We start from the raw sequence: 16,803 nt of genomic DNA on the forward strand, positions 1-16,803 counted from the left end.
ACATTACTGAACTACATAAATGTGTAATAATAGTAATAAATTTGCGATACTCATTACCTAACACATTTTATTTACCTTGATTAAAAGGGCTTATTTTGTATTTTTTTATTATAAATAACAATTCATTTAATAAATATAATGTTTATATTTATTTGAAATATCTGGTTTAACCTTAACATTAAATAGGCTTTTTTGTTTGTTTGTTTGTTTGTTTGTTTTACTTTGGTTGGCAAATCAGGCCTGCTTATCACCAGCTATAATTAGGAACTGTCAGACAATTCCAGTTTAAACTTTAAAATATCTCTGATGGAATCACCAGTTTTAGAGGTAGTTCAGCCAGCCTGTTTAACTTTATAGCAAATAATAATAATAATAATAATAGTTTGTTGTTTCTTTAATTCTGGAGTGGTGTGTTGAAGATGAATGAAGAAGTTTCTCCGCAGACATGTCTTGAGTTGTAAATACATTTTTATTTTACAAAAGAACAATGTTTTATGGGCCCTTATGGAAACCCGGAGAGAGTTTCCATAATTCTAGTCGTCTCTTCTCTCTCCTTCAGCTCACATCTCCCTGTTATACAGGGTTCATTTTTATCCATATAAGGTAAGGCTTATAGCCCTTAATTACATTATCTCATGCTCTGGGACTAAGAGAGAAAGAGAGCTGAAGACCTTTTTCCTGTGAATTCTTGACCATTGGAACAATTAACCCTTAACTTAATTATCTCATCCTCCATGAAGACAGAGGTCATATGGAGTCTCAAATATTCAGAAACATATGCATATATGGACAATACAATAAACTTCAAGTTCAATTTTGTTTCATAGCTGAGCATTCTGGCTTTGTGAAACATACCACAGACAAACTTAAATAAATTATTTGAATGCATGACAATCTACAAGATCAACCAGGGGAAAATATATGAGAATAGAATGATGGCATGGCCTTGCGATTTTCATTTCTAAAACAAATACTTGCACAAGCCTAACAATTTAAATTAGTCTGCAGTTAAAAGGGAGTTTATACAGATCTCAGTGAGCTGCTGGATATGGCAAATTTCAAGAAAACATGACACCAACAAAAGAGGGTTTGACTGAAAGAATGGAAAGATTATAGAAATCCTTCAAAATAAAAATCCAAAACACAGTATGTTTGAATTTCCCACTGAGATGTGTTTAAAATTTGATGCAAGTATAGACGAAATGGGAAGATTATGATAGGAAATTATACAGTTAGACCAAGAAAGAGATCAAAGCTTCAAGACTGAAAACTCAAAGCAACATGCAATGAAAACAGAAAATTCTAATTCTGTTTATATTTACAAAATACAATCAAGTTGGTCAGCCAATCACTGTAAATCTTTTCTTTGTATTTTTTTTCAGTTAGAACTAACAAATCACAGATTTTTTAAAATGTAATTTCTCAAAATGTCTTTCAGAAATGAGGTTGTAAAATGTGGCCAGGATTTCATCTTGGGGTTTTCACAGTGCAGAATGTTATTAAGTACTGACAGGTCAGAGGAACAGTATAGGTCAACATGAACCTCTCATATATTGATGTGAATGGCCTTGCTTTGACTGTCAGGAACCCACAGAAAGGTTTAGCTGAGTCAGGAGAGGTGATGCATGTTTATTTACTGTGCAGTGTTACTTGCACCAACATAATCTTCATGAAAGGGTCATAAAAAGGAAACCTTATCTGCAACCTCAAAAATGAACATTAGAAGTATTCTACAGAACATCTAGACAAGCCAGGTACATTTAGGAAACAGCAGGACTGACAAAGTCAAAATAGATCTTTTTCTGCAAGGAAAAATGGGGAAAACTGTGTAATATTACCAAATGTACACAAACTTTCACATGAGACTGTTGTGCACATTGTACCTCTGCATTCAATCCATTTTTGGCACTTAAACAAGATAGTGCAGCTTTATTTTTCATTTACAGTCTGAGGAGTGAACAGTCCTTTTTTAAACATTAACCATGTCTATGTACTACTATCAAAATTTACACAGCTTTTGGGTCTATAGGCCTGGGAACACTTTGTCTATACTGGTACTGCTCTGAAGAGAGAACCTTCCTTAGCTGTGTAAGCAAAGGGCTTTAAATGAATCTGCTGATATTGGAATATTAACATGTTAAAAGCAGAACATCCTTTTTTCGTGGAGCTCAGTGGGGCAAAGGGATATTTATATTTCCAAATTCATTGTTTTCACAAACACTCGCCATATACCAATGACATCAATGCATATGCATAATGAGGTGACTGTGACTTGCCAAGGGCTGTCGCAGTCACACAGCTCCAGGGACCTGGAGGTTGTGGGTTCCATTCCCGCTCCAAGTGACTGTCTGTGAGAAGTTTGGTGTGTTCTCCCTGTGTCCGCGTGGGTTTCCTCCGGGTGCTCCGGTTTCCTCCCACAGTTCAAAAACACACGTTGGTAGGTGACTCAAAGTGTCCGTAGGTGTGAATAAATGTGTGAGTGTGTGTGTTGCCCTGTGAAGGACTGGCGCCCCCTCCAGGGTTATTTCCCACCTTGCACCCAATGATTCCAGGTAGACTCTGGACCCACCGCAACCCTGAACTGGATAAGCGCTTACAGATAATGAATGAATGAATGAATGAATGTGACTTGCCACTGGTGAATTTAAAAAAAAAATCCCACCTAAATTGTGATAATATCAACTTGGTAAATAAAACAACATATTTAGTTTAACTGATTAAAAGCTGACCCATACAAATGATAAAATAAATACCTCCATTAATGGAGTGATGTATTCAGTTAGCTGTAGTTACTCATGGAGAATTCCAGCGTATGTGTTTCTGTGTGTCCACGCCCATGCACATGTGTGTCCTCGCCCATGCACTACTAATTAAGTGGGGCAATCATGCAATCACCTAAAGTTTAGAAACAGTAAAACCTTTAAAACTTTAATGTCACCATGCATATTAACAACGGCTAAAAATGTAGGGGCCACCAATAGCCAATCCCATTTCTTATTTATTTATTATTTACACCTACCAATTGTTTTAAGTGTCACCTTGCTCCTTGGAACTGAATTACAAGGAGAAGTGGTTACATCATTAGTCATCAAGTGATCATCAGTAGGCCACTCTGCAAGTCTCCAGAGATATTAGTAAGTTGCAGCAACTGCACTGCTGAACTTTTGTTAAATTTAGGACATCATATGCCTTCAGAAGTGTTCAACAACCATATGTTATCAGCCACTCCTAACTCTTCTGTGATATGAAGATGAATTCAGCTTCTTATTCAGCAGTTTTTTATTGGAACTTTCCAGTTATTTCAGGTGCTTGAATGTTATTGCTTTACCATTAAATGTGGAACTGGAGATTTACTAGTGATCTGCTGAGACAAATACATAACACTAGTGATGTTTGTTATGAAGTGAAGTGTAATAATCTTTCAATGATATTAGGCTAAAATAATAACATTTTTATCATAGTTTTTAAAGAATAAATACTTAAATATGTGGGCTTTTTATTGCCTGCGCAGGCATCTTGCCTCTGTTTAGAGTGTGCCTCTGACAGTTTAAAGGGTCCTAACACTTTGCCCTCTTTATTCCAAAAACATATGAGGCACCCTACCCCTAAGCAAAATGGAAGGTAGGTCTAAGTGGTAGGGGCAATTGTTGAACTGGGACTAACCTTCCCGCAAATAAGTTTAAAAGTCTGAAACATCATAGGCTTGTTGATCTTAACTGTCATTTGTGGATTTTACTATATACTGTAGTACTTGACAATGGTTTGTGAAACTAACCCTGAGCCCATTATGATAATTAAAGATGATTTACTGCTCTTGATGCAGTGATGTTCCATTTAGGCTCAGATCCTTGCCCCTCGTGCACTTAATTACCTCCAGATTAATTGAATCTTTGTTATACACTGTAGATGATAAAGTACCCAAATCCATTTTTTTTTTTAATTCCTGTAAAAAAATCTAACTAACTTATTAGTTGGCAAAGTGTGTTAAAGTTGACCAGGCACAATATGAAATATGTCATGTTCACACTGTCTGTAATAAAAAAAATAATTAATTAAGCCAAACAGGAAATATTTAATAAACTCTGATATATATATATCTGAGTTTATTAAATATTTCCTGCTTGGCTTGCCATAATGTAAACTATAAAAATGTATCCGTAAAAAATATTTTAAAATTCACATACTTCATTCATTCATTCATTATCTGTAACCGCTTATCCAGTTCAGGGTCACGGTGGGTCCAGTCCCTACCTGGAATCATTGGGCGCAAGGCGGGAATACACCCTGGAGGGGGCGTCAGTCCTTCACAGGACAACACACACACACACACACACACACATTCACTCACACCTACGGACACTTTTAAATCGCCATTCCACCTACGTAGGTGTGAGTGTGAGTAGGTGTGAGTGAATGTGTGTGTGTGTGTGTGTGTGTGTGTTGTCCTGTGAAGGACTGACGCCCCCTCCAGGGTGTATTCCCGCCTTGCGCCCAATGATTCCAGGTTTTTGGAATCATGTGTTTTTGGACATGTGTTTGGAACCCACGCGGACACGGGGAGAACACACCAACTCCTCACAGACAGTCACCCGGAGCCCCTGGAGCTGTGTAAATTAGTACGGATATTTCTTCTAGTTTACATAATGAACTTTCAAAGGACAAGTCTTTTTATTGAGGTTATGTGATTATGATGCACCAGACTCACAAGACTTTCTAGTGAAACAAATATGCTGTACAATTTACAAAAACACAAACTACAGTATCTATATTGCAGATGAAATTGCAGCGTAATATTCAGAAAAGTATGAGTTTTCCATGTTTTATAGTTGGTCTTTAAATGACGTCACCCGGCGGCGAAACGCGTCCGGTGTCTGCGGTGTGTGAAAAAAAAAAGAAAAAGAAGCTGCGGTGTGAGAACCTCCTGCCAGTGCAGAGAGAGAGAGAGAGAGAGAGAGAGAGAGTGAGAGAGAGAGATGGATAGACTCTAGCTGTGTCTCTCTCTCTGTCCAGTTTCGGAGATCAGACGCAGTCCGACTCTCAGCAGGAAAACACACACTGACCTGAGGTGAGTTCAGACACGGCTCTCATTCGTATGCTTTATTTTACACGTTGCTCCTCACTATGTAGCGGGCACTGGGGCTGTCGTTATGTCTTTTGTGATTTGTAAAAGATTACTCCGTGTAAATTGCACTCAGTACTTTGAGGCAGGCGATTTTCTGATTTATTTTGTCTGACCGCCGTGCGCTGTGTTCCAAATGGTCTCACCTCCCTACACAGGGCACTGCGTAGATCTGTAAAAACATCGCGTTCTGCACACAAACATGGCAGTACATGCCCAAGTAACAGTTATATTATATTAGGTCATGGTCACCGTTCGTTATTATACAAATAGAACAGATCTTGGGTGCAGAAAGCAAAATTTACCAACTTACATAGGGCACTATATAGGTAGTTTAAGAGACATTTGAGATGCGGCCTTAGTAGCCGTTTGCGTGAAAATGGCCGGTCACTGTAGGGCCTTGTCGATATATTTGAGTTGTGTCAGCTCTGTTTCCATGTAATATTGTCGTCGTCAAGTGACTACACAGGTGGAATAAGCAAAGTAATAGCTCATGGTGACTGTAGTTGCCCTGGTTGAAACAACGTGACAGCTGACACCGCTGAACAATAAAAATCAACCTAAAACTATTACGAGTTGGAAGTTGGCGTCTAATTCGAATTTTCCGTTCCACCTTAAATGGTGCAGCGGTTACAGTGTGGTCCCTCTAGTTTTAAGGTGGAACGGAAAATTCATGTAAGGAGACAACTTTGGTTCTGTGAAAATAATACATGTTTATTTTGGTGACTGTTTTAGTCTAACTGTTTTAATGGTATTGATTGTTTTCCTCATGAGTTTGCTAGATACCATAATGTAAAGGATCTCAATCTTAACGGGTTTAACAGCTCACGGTGAGTGATACTAAGATGCGTTGGGGTTTTCTGATTCAATTATGGAAGAACATTTGTTTTCCACTGGTGAATATTAGGAAGCAACAACAGTAAGATTTGAATCGGACTGTTTTTATTTATTTATTTATTTTTGCAGCAAGTTGACTACCTGCTCTGGTCTGAACTGTATTTTATATGCAGCTGCCCTTATGGTTAGGGGACCACTAGGGCCAAATCCTAATCAGTTGTTACATCTGCAGTGCTCTAATTGTCATAATCTATATATGACATGTATATGATATGTTTATCATGTTCATGAGAAGTGCGCAGTTTTCTTCGACGATGTTCTAGCTAATTCTTGGTTCTGTGCTGTGAGTATATGAGATGAACTTTCGTGACCTATGCAGTGCACTATGTAGAAGAGATTTGGGAGCCCGCCCTAGCTAGCGTTAGCTTAGCTTAGCGGAGAGAAATAAGTTGTCGGTTTGGTTATGAGACTTAAAGCGCAGTGGTATTAAGCGGATAAGATATACGTTCTTCCACAAAATCAAGGTATCTTAAGAATCTGTTCAGTAAACCTTACATTTTTTCACCTTGCTAGTGTTTGCAGCGTTAGCATGTTACAGTGCAGTCGGGGTGTAATGTGCACAGCAAGCGCTACCGAAGCTTACGTACCCGCAGTGACTAGATGACTACAGATATAACTTGTATATTACTATTTAACTGACTGTTAACTTCAATTATTTGGCAGTAAAAGTTTGTTGCTAAAATTTCTCTACTAAGTCTTCATAGATATGTTGTATCCGCTGGGTATTCTTAAACAACACATGCCTTGAAACGTTGATGTAAACGTTAGACAAGTTGTCATTTATTGTAACCGATTCAGATTATCTTATATTAAGCGCCTTCATCAGCCAGACCTGCAAATACAGAATAGCTCAGGCCGAATAGATTAAGAAGCCTAACTGTAATCTGGTTCAGTGTTTCCACATGTCTTGGGGGGGAAAACGGGAATATAGGCCCATAGACTAGGAAAATAAGTACATGTACAGTATCAACAATGTCAAAATTGTGAAGCATATTTTAGCTGCTGTTAGCCAGTTTGTTTACTCATACTTTTGTTGTAGTGAGTGTATTTGGCAAAGTTACTCTGATATGTGAATGTCTAGTATGCTTGGGATACTATTATGAGTAATATAGAGGCTCTGACCCTGCTTCTTTTAATGTTTAATATTTGGGTAAATCTTGTGATCACATTATGAATGCTTTGAGAAATTCCTTATGTGACTTCATGCCATGACATTTTATATGAGGTTTGAGCGGCTAAATAGTCTGTCTCAGTTAAATACCCAAACACAATAAAGGCAGTCAGAGAAAGGGCGAGTCAGAATGTTGTGCAATGAGCTGATGGAACAAGCAGTCTCTTGTAGCACAGTCAGCAAGGTGAAGTTGAGGAGTAGATGCTAATGCATCTTTGTTATATGACGCACAAACATCAGACTTCAAATTGTTCCTCAGATTCCTAGGCAGTCTAACTTCTCACTGTATCTCTAGGAGTTCTGAGTTATCTGGACAATCTGAGGGCCACTTTGAGAATCACTGCTCCAAGGATACTTGTCCCTCCTACACTCCTGGCAAGTGATTCACTGATGGCTTGGCTCTTTGCACGTGTATGTTCATATGTCTGGAGTTATCTCTGTGTTTTTTTAATGGCAGAATTACACATGCATTAGTAAAATACAAAATCTTTCACATCATTAGCACAGCGCTCTACATGTTGTATTGCTGTTAGTTGTTAAAAGTGTATTAGAGTAGATTGCCTCTATCCCAGTCTCGTATCAAAAACTATGGGGAAATATGTTTTTATACAGGTAATGCATATGGACTGACAGCTGTGTGAGTTTATAAACCCCAAAAAACACATTTACATTGTAAGCAGTTGACAAATATTCAAGTTGTAGCAGTTTATTATTAAACACAGTCCCTATGTGATGTAGTGAGTTAACATTTTACAGGCTTAAGGCACACCTGCTGTGAGTGCTTGGAGTGATATTAAAGAAAGAGCCGTTTGCAACCCAGTATGTCTGTACTTTGTGTGAAGTTTGTGCTTTAGCTGATAGACTGTCTTTCTTCAGTTGCTGATCATGCTCTTCCTTACAAACTGGACTTGTGCACGGCAGAAACACAGTAGCATTGCTAGTTGACTGTGGGCCTTGTGGGTTTTGCCTCCATGCTGTGAAGGAATTAGTTACAGGAGGTTGTCACTTGAAGAACACCCTGCATCTGCTAAAATGTTTGTTTTGCTTCATGGTTTCTCTCTCCTCAGTGTTTACCTTTTCAGGAAAACAGCTGTTGAAAATGCTGGCAGTATGTGTTTGTAACCCTGTGGTGGGGGCTCATGGCTGTTGCCAAAATAAAGAACAGTACTGATGGCTGGCTGTTCACACTGATTGTGTCTGAGATTCCAGAGAGTCTATATAATAATAATAATAATAATAAATGGAATTTTTAAAGCGCTTTTCAGTAACCCAAAGACGCTGTTACAATCAGATGAACACATAAAGACAATCACATCCATAACACTACATAACATACAATGATACAAAACAGGAACAAGGTTTAAAAAAAAAAAAAAAAAACAAAAAAAAAAAAAAAAAAAAAAAAAACAAGGGCTAATCAGAAACAGAGGGATTAAATGCAGCCGCAAACAGGTGTGTTTTAAGTTTGGATTTAAATAGTGATAGAGATGTTGACTGTTGAATTTCTGGAGGAAGGGAGTTCCAGAGGCGGGAGGCATGTCTGGAGAAGGCTCGATCTCCAAGACTACGCAGCTTAGAAGGGGGAATGGTGAGTAAACCGGCTGAGGAAGATCTGAGAATGCGATTAGGTGTGTATGGTTGAAGAAGGTCCGATAAGTAAGAGGGAGCTTGGTTATTGAGAGCTTTGTAGGTGAGAAGGAGGATTTTGAACTGAATACGATATTTAACAGGAAGCCAGTGGAGGTTGTGGAGAACTGGGGTGATGTGGTGTTGGGACCGGGTGTGGGTGAGGAGACGGGCAGCAGAGTTCTGGACCATTTGGAGTTTATGTAGTAGTGAGGAGCTAATGCCAGAAAGAAGAGAGTTACAATAGTCAAGACGGCTGGAGATGAATGCATGGATGAGGCGTTCAGAGGCAGACTGGGAAAGAGAAGGACGGATTTTAGCAATGTTGCGAAGGTGGAAGAATGAGGTTTTTATGACGGAACTAACATGGGAATGAAACGTGAGCGTAGAGTCGAGGGTGACACCAAGATTTCGGACCACAGTGGAGGGGGACAGGGTGACATCATCAATTGAGAGTGTGAGGGAGCCAGTTTTATTTAGAGTAGATTTGGAGCCAATGAGGATTAGGTCAGTTTTATTACTATTAAGCATTAGTGAATTTTGTGTCATCCAGTGCCTGATTTTTGAGAGACAAAGTTCCAATTTGGAGAGTGGTGGGTTGTTGAAAGAATTGGTCCGGAGGTAAATCTGTGTGTCATCAGCATAACAGTGAAAATCAAGATTGAAATGACGGATAATATAGCCGAGGGGAAGTACATAGACAATAAACAGTAATGGGCCAAGGACAGAGCCTTGTGGGACCCCTTGTGAGATGGATGAGATGGTTGAACTATGTCCAGAAAGTGTGACAAATTGTTTTCGATCTGTTAGGTAAGATCTAAACCAGTCAAGGGCAGAACCAGTGACACCCAGCTCACGCAGTCTTGAGAGGAGGATGGCATGATTTACTGTGTCAAAGGCAGAACTTAAGTCAAGGAGGACCAGAATACTTAGAGCTCCCGTATCTGCAGCCACCAGCAGATCATTGATAACTTTGACCAAGGCAGTTTCGGTACTATGGTGAGGACGAAAACCAGACTGAAATGAGTCGAGGAGGTTATTGGATTCTAGATATGTTGTCAGCTGGGTGGCTACGACACGCTCAAGGATTTTAGAAAAAAATGGAAGATTTGAAATCGGACGGAAATTATTTAGATTTGCTGGGTCAAGACCAGGTTTTTTAAGGATAGGTGTAACTGCAGCTAATTTGTAAACTGAGGGGACATAGCCAGAAAACAGTGAATGGTTAATAATAGAGGTTAGATGAGGGACCAAAGCAGTCATGCAGGCTTTCGTTAGTGAGGTAGGGAGGGGATCAAGAGAGCAGGTGGTACTTTTAGAATGGGTAATGATATCACTGATAAGAGAAGGAGTAACCGGGCTGAAATCAGAAAAACAGGGCGTGGATATAGAACAGACTGAGGGCTGTGGAGACAGTGAGGAAGGAAAGGTGGATTTAGATGAGATAATCGTAAGAGAGTTATTAATATTGGAAATTTTATCTTCAAAGAAGTGTAAGAAGGAGTTGCAGAGTTCAGAGGAGGGTGTCATGTTGCTGCCAGGGGCTTTGAAAAGTTTAGAGATTGTTGTAAAGAGATTACGGGGGTTAGCATTAGGCCTATTAATAAGACCTGAGAGATACCTAGACTTGGTGGTGTGTAAGGAATCTCTGTATTTGCGCATGTGTTGCAGATAAGCATCAGCATGCACCGTTAATTTGGTTTTTTTGTACAGCCTTTCAAGCTGACGTCCGGCTTGTTTCATAGCACGCAGCTCAGTGGTGAACCAGGGAGCAGAAGTGGTGAAAGAGACCAATTTGGTTTTCGCAGGAGCAGAAGCGTTGAGGGACGCGGAAAGAGCAGAGTTAAGCATTGTGGCATGTACCTCAGGAGAGGATGGAGCAGTGAGAACAGGAAAGCTCATATTGATGGACTGAGCGAAGGAACAGGGATCAACAGATTTAATATTACGGAAAGAGATAAGTCTTTTAACAGATTGGTGAGCTACATTCATAGGGACAGAGAATAGAAGGAGCTTATGGTCAGAGAGTGGAAACAGGAGAGGATGAAGGTTGTGAACCAGGACAGAAGAAGAACAGACTAGGTCAAGTGTGTGACCTTTGTCATGAGTAGGAAAATCTACATGTTGAGTGAAGGAAAAGCAGTCAAGGAGAGCTAAAAAATCAGTCACTAACTTGTTGTCAGGAGTGTTAACGTGTATATTGAAGTCACCAAGTAGCAACAGTCGAGAAGAAGAAGAGTTAGCGAGAGTGAGTAGCTCAGATAGTTCAGAGAAAAAGGATGAATTAGATTTGGGGGGGCGATAGATGAGGAGTACGGTAATAGAGCCAGGTGTTTTGACTGCAAGATACTCAAAAGATGATGGTGATGAGAAAACAAGTTCAGTAATTCTGAGATTGTTTTTAAAGATCACTGCCAGACCGCCCCCACGACCTGAGGAACGTGGTTTTTGCACATAATTAAAGTTGGGTGGGGTTGCTTGGTTGAGAGAATAGTAATCACCTGGTTGTTGCCATGTTTCTGTTAGGAAAAGGAGATCAAGTGAATTGTCCAATATTAATTCTTGCAACAGATAAGATTTGTTAGTGAGTGAGCGGACATTAAGGAGGGCAAACGAGGAACTAGGGGGAACAGGGGTAAGAGGGCGTAAATTAGACAGATTAGAAAAACGTTTTGTAGAATGAGAAGGTGAGCGAGACAGTGTCCAGAAAGAGCAAATGTTACTACCATTGGTATAGTGTACAGATTTATTGCGATTTAGCCTTGAGCCACGGTGAAGATAGCGTCGCCGGTTGAGTATACCAGCTCTGCAGGCAGCAACAGCAGAATGTTTGGAAAGGCAGTGAGAATACCTATATTTATGTAGTTCATCAGCCGTATAACTAACAAACAGTGAGTTGAACAGGGGGTCTGGGTTCATGTGGGGGCAATCAAGGATGGGAAAAAGTGGAATAGCCAGTAATAGAGTCATAGCAGATAGCAGGTGCATTGTCATTGGGTTGGAGCAAAGTAATTGCATAGCCGCAGTGCTAGCAGACACTGTAGGCAGGAACCACAGATTTGGGGCAGGGCAGTAACGAAGCTAAGCGGGACAGTAGCCGGGATCCGAAAAGTTGGAGCAGGACAACAGCGAAGCCAGCCGGAACAGCAGCCGGGATCCGCGAAGTTGGAGCAGGACAGCGGCGAGGCCCGCTGGAACCGAAGCCGAGATCTGCGAGGTTGGAGCGGGACAGCGGCGAGGCCCGCTGGAACAGCAGTCGAAATCCGCAAAGTTGGAGCAGGACAGCGGCGAAGCTAACTGGAACAGCAGCCGAAAACCGCAGATTAGGGCAGGACAGCAGCAAAGCTAACCGGCCGGGAATCCACAGAGCTAGGGCAGGACAGCCTCGGTGCAAGCCGGCCTGAATCCGCAGTGTTGGGGAAGACAGTCGAATAACCGCGAAGATTACAACCGGGAATCCACAAAGTCAGCAGGAACGGGGAACAAACAAAACAAAACATACGGGGAGAAGCGGCAGTCAACAGAGTGACGCCAGCGTACTCTAGCCTATATCATTGGGGGGGGGAGACAGAAAACAAAACCCCCTGTTTCTAAGTGGGGCAATTGCAAGTTGTCACAGGTTTGATTCCAGTTGATGCTATGGCTACAACTGGCCTTGATTTCTCTGGGTAGATATGATGTCTGAAGTCGTTTGAGCTTATTACCTTCTCTCTACACAAAAGAGTTACGTTTGGACAGCATCATATTTTGACAACAAAGATTCTCAGTCTCAGTGGATAAAAGTCATTCATGGATTATCAAAAGCATATGGATGTTATCTGAATTCACAGACTGTTAGTTGCTAGATTATCTGGCATTGTATGAAAATAGAGATATACTATGACACTAAAACCTGAAGATACTTGAAGTCCTTTTTAGAGTACAAAATACAATACAGGTGACATTTGTTTTTTTATTTCCCCCTCTGACGTAAAATCTTGCATTTACTGTTGACATCAGCTTATACTCCATATAAGATCTGTGCTTACAATGTAAATTTGTATCTAGCTGCACCAAAATGTACAGCTGTTTGCCTCACCAAATTTGCACCCCCATTTTGACCCCACCTGTTTCTCAGAGCAATGCAAATTGCTTGTATATTTATGCCAGAAAAGCATAAAGTGAGCTAAACATGACTGCCTTAGAAGTCCTTTTTTCCCCCTTACACAAGGGTAAACATTTTTTATTAATTTCACTTTTTGGAAGTCTGGTTCTATGTGATTATAAATAGTTGTGCATGTGCATGTATTGTAAAACAAGAATATAAATAGGCATACTGGCCCAATAGACTGGAAACATCCCATACAAGTGCTGCCTTTTGCTGTCTTACTTTTCAGTAGCCTATTTGTTACCCAAACCATGTTTCAAACATTTGATCGCTGAAATGGGAGAGCAATGACTGTGCATATTACAGTACTGTACTCCTGTAGAGTGCTTATATCTCACTGGACTTTGACATTGCTTGCACATGTTCACTCAGCTACATGTTTCAGACTTGGCTGCATTGTCAGCAAGCAAAGCCTACACACATGCTGCGGGTTTGTAGCTTGCAAGCTGAATGCCAATAAATAGCTGCGTTTATACCCTCTGGCAAATCATGTGGATATTAGGTCTTCTCAGTTGAAAATCACTGTGGATTATAAATTAAATAGTAAAAGTAATATGTGTGTTAACCTTAGGGTAAGTTTAAGAGGGCTGATAATGTGTCATGCATTATAATGGTTGATTTTTGTGCTTATCAAAATGAGTAGACTTATCTAAACAGTTGTGCTCACCAAATAAGTGATTATTTTAAGGACAACCTGTACAGTGTCCTGATGCTGTGTGCTCAGAGATGTGTGCGTCATGTACCTCTTTAAGTAGGATAATGATCATAATGTGCACACAGTTATTGTTGTACAGGTTAATACAGTTGTAGAACACAATCAGCTACAGCCTACTGTATTTGCTAATTTCCCTTCCCAATGTTTTGGACATGCAGACCCTGAAATGTTGGCAACATTTATATTACAGAAAGAGCATCCAGGGAGCTCCAGGATGGTGCAGCTTTTTCAAGCATTGTTTATATCACAAGTTTGATCTTTTGTCAGTGTTCAGGAGTCCTAGAGACCACTACTGGCTTCGCTCTTTCAGTGAATAAGAAGGTTGGGCTTCCATTACTCAGAAGATGCTAGCAAACACGTTGTTTAATATAACAGAACCAGGCAGTTGGTGTTCTCTTACAATCATATTCTGCAGTAAAATGGGGTTGTGTTAGTGGTACAGGTGCATGTCAATAAATTAGAATATTATCAAATAGTTAATTTATTTCAGTAATTCAGTTCAAAAAGTGAAAAATGTATGTATGTATGTATGTATGTAATACAAACAATGATCTATTTCAAGTGTCGATGACTATTTCTTTTATTGTTGATGATTATGGCTTACAGCCAATGATAACCCAAAGGTCATTATCTCAGAAAATTAGAATATTAAATAAGACCAATTTAAAAAAAAAAAAAAAGATTTTTAATACAGAAATGTTGGCCTACTGAAAGGTATGTACAGCAGTGGTCGCCATCCAGTCGATTGCGATCGACAGGTTGACCTCCAAAACCATGTAAGTCGATTGCGATGAATCATGCCTGCTTTAATTATAGCGTTTAAGTTATGCCATCATTCGCTACCCGACTGCAGTTTTTCGCTGGTTAGTTAAACAGGGACATATAAAGCGGTGATGGCACTGGGTTTGTGTCCTCGAATTTATGTCCCTGACCGGTGCTGCAGCTCTGTCTCTGCTCTGTCTGAGCCAAAACGGCGGCAGCGCTAACCGTTTTGGTTTCAAAACAAGAGATATAATACAAATATATATAATGCGGATTACAAATTATAACACAGCAAGAATATACCCTGGTGTTCTGTGGAGCTGTGCTGTCTTGTCGAAATGTGCTACTATAGTGTTTTTGGGTTTGTTTTTTTTGTTTTTTTTTTTTAAGTACAGCCACCTAAATAAAACAGTGGGTAAGATATTGTGATAGGCTAAAAGAGGTGTATCAGAAAATGCTCCCAACTGAAGTATAAACAGTAGAAATGCCCAACCTAAATCCCTGAATGAGGGGAAAGATAAGGTATTTAAGATTTTACACTTTTTTCCACATTTGTTTCAGTATACAATTTTGGAATGGTGAAGCAAATAACAGCAAGCTAAAATTATAAAATGCACCAGAGGAAAGTAGATTTACATAAGGAACATTTAAAATTGTGGGTCTGAGCATGCACAGAGTTGCTGTAGGATAGGTATCAATAGGTAGTAAAACTTGTCAGAACACCTCTTTACAAAGCAATTACAGACAGTGTGCAGCCTCAGATACGAGTACCACGACAGCCAACCCTCAGCTTTACGTTAAAGTAAACAGATTGATTTTGTTATTGGAGGCTATGGGGACATATACAGATTTATTTTAAGCAGCTTAAGCCTGGCATTTACATTGGTAAATATTTCATTTGTTCATATTTCAAAAGGTGAACTTATACGTAAAATGATTGGTGAACACTGATGTACGGTATATGCACTCAATGCTTGGTCGGAGGCGATCTGCCTGTGGCACTGCTGAGGTGTTATGGAAGCCCAGGTTGCTTTGATAGTGGCCTACAGCTTGTCTGCATTGTTGGGTCTGATGTCTCTTATCTTCCTCTTGACAATACCCCATAGATTCTCTATGGGGTTCAGGTCAGGTGAGTTTGCTGGCCAATCAAGCACAGTGACACTGTGGTTATTAATCCAGGTATTTGTACTTTTGGCAATGTGGACAGGTGCCAAGTCCTGCTGGAAAATGAAATTCACATCTCCAAAAGGCTTGTCAGCAGAGGGAAGCTTAAAGGGCTCTAAAATTCCCTGGTATTTGGCTGTGCTGACTTTTGACTTGATGTAACACAGTGGACCAACACCAGCAGATGACATGGCTCTCCAAACCATCACTGATTGTGGAAACTTCACACTAGACCTCAAGCAGCTTGGACTGTGTGCGTCTCCACTGTTCCTCCAGACTCTGGGACCTTGATTTAAAAATGAAATGCAAAATTTAATCTGAAAACAAGACTTTGGACACTGAGCAACAATCCAGTCCTTTTTCTCCTTGGCCCAGGTAAGATGCTTCTGGCATTGTCTCTGGGTCATGAGTGGCTTGACACAAGGAATGAGACAGTTGTAGCCCATGTCCTGGATACGTCTGTGTGTGGTGGCTCTTGAAGCACTGACTTCAGCAACAGTCCACTCCTTGAGAATCTCCCTCAAATTTTTGAATGGCCTTTTCTTACAGACCTTTCAAGGCTGCGGTTTTCTCTATTGCTTGTGCACCTTTTTCTACCACACTTTTTTTCTTCCACGCAACTTTCCATTAATATGCTTAGATACAGCAGGAGGGTGTCAATGACTGCTTTCTGGACACCTGTCAAGTCAGCAGTCTTTGATTGTGTAACCTTTGATTGTGTAACCTTCTGAACCAGACTAAGGGACCATTAGGAAAAGGCTTAGGAAACCTTTGTAGGTGTTTTATGTTGATTATTCTAATTTTCTGAGATAATGGATTTTTGGGTTTTCATTGGCTATAAGCCATAATCATCAGTATTTAAAAGAAATAAACACTTGAAATAGATCACTATGTAATGAATCTATATAATACAAGTTTCACTTTCTGAATTGAATTACTGAAATAACCTTTTGATGATATTCTAATTTATTGAGATGCACCAGTAAATCAAAGGGAAACAGTGGAAAACTGTTCAAGACAAAAAAAATATGTTATGGTCAAAATTATTAGATCATTTAGTTACTACATTTTCTAAAGGGGAAAAAACCCAAAATAACAAAAGGTTACAATCATAGGTCAAGGCTATGCTTTCTGTATATAAATATAAATAGTTCTTCCTTCACTCATGTTGCAAAACTCACTTTGGTGCAGATGACTACACT

At 39.9% G+C, this 16,803-nt stretch overlaps 1 protein-coding gene across 4 annotated transcripts in view; it reads left to right on the plus strand.

Moving 5' to 3' along the window:
- Positions 1 to 4,889: 4,889 nt before the first annotated feature.
- LOC136709107 (NEDD4-like E3 ubiquitin-protein ligase WWP1) overlaps positions 4,890 to 16,803 on the plus strand; it is a 49,396-nt gene continuing 37,482 nt past the window's right edge. The window contains exon 1 of one of the 4 annotated variants that reach the window (XM_066684135.1): positions 4,890 to 5,065. The gene's annotated coding sequence lies outside the window, so the exon portion shown is untranslated. Of the gene's footprint in view, positions 5,066 to 5,758; positions 5,795 to 5,916; positions 5,950 to 6,326; positions 6,481 to 16,803 lie in introns of those variants that run through there. The other 3 variants (XM_066684137.1, XM_066684138.1, XM_066684136.1) reach the window with 3 other exon arrangements.

This window comes from Hoplias malabaricus, chromosome 10 (assembly GCF_029633855.1).
Source record: "Hoplias malabaricus isolate fHopMal1 chromosome 10, fHopMal1.hap1, whole genome shotgun sequence".
NCBI classification, from domain to species: domain Eukaryota; kingdom Metazoa; phylum Chordata; class Actinopteri; order Characiformes; family Erythrinidae; genus Hoplias; species Hoplias malabaricus.